Genomic DNA, 339 nt, shown 5'->3' with positions numbered 1-339 from the left:
AACACAGCTAACACCCAGGCAGGGAGTTCCCACAAGGAAATCAATGGAGTGAGTGAGTCACTTGAGTGTGCAAACTGCTATCAATAATTCTGTCGGCTCAACTCTCACTCCAGCAATTTGGGGATCTTTAAAATAACAACACAGACTGTAGCAATTTTCTAGTATCTGATATAGATATGCCCTAAAATAACATAATTGCCTAGTAACTACCTGAAGTCATGCAATACAGGTATTACTTCCCTCTGAATAGGCACTAAAAATAGGAATGGGTTTATGAAGTCTATTCCAGTTAGTGTTTACTTCTGATTAAATAAATACATGCACAAGTAAATATATAAT

The 339-nt window shown here is 36.6% G+C and overlaps 1 protein-coding gene across 5 annotated transcripts in view; it reads right to left on the bottom strand.

Moving 5' to 3' along the window:
- The window catches only part of LOC119592056 (coiled-coil domain-containing protein 50-like), a 14,069-nt gene that overhangs the window by 7,814 nt on the left and 5,916 nt on the right, over window positions 1-339 (bottom strand). The window lies entirely within an intron of this gene.

This window comes from Penaeus monodon, chromosome 29, assembly GCF_015228065.2.
Source record: "Penaeus monodon isolate SGIC_2016 chromosome 29, NSTDA_Pmon_1, whole genome shotgun sequence".
Lineage (NCBI taxonomy): Eukaryota > Metazoa > Arthropoda > Malacostraca > Decapoda > Penaeidae > Penaeus > Penaeus monodon.
This window is presented reverse-complemented; position numbering and strand designations above follow the sequence as displayed.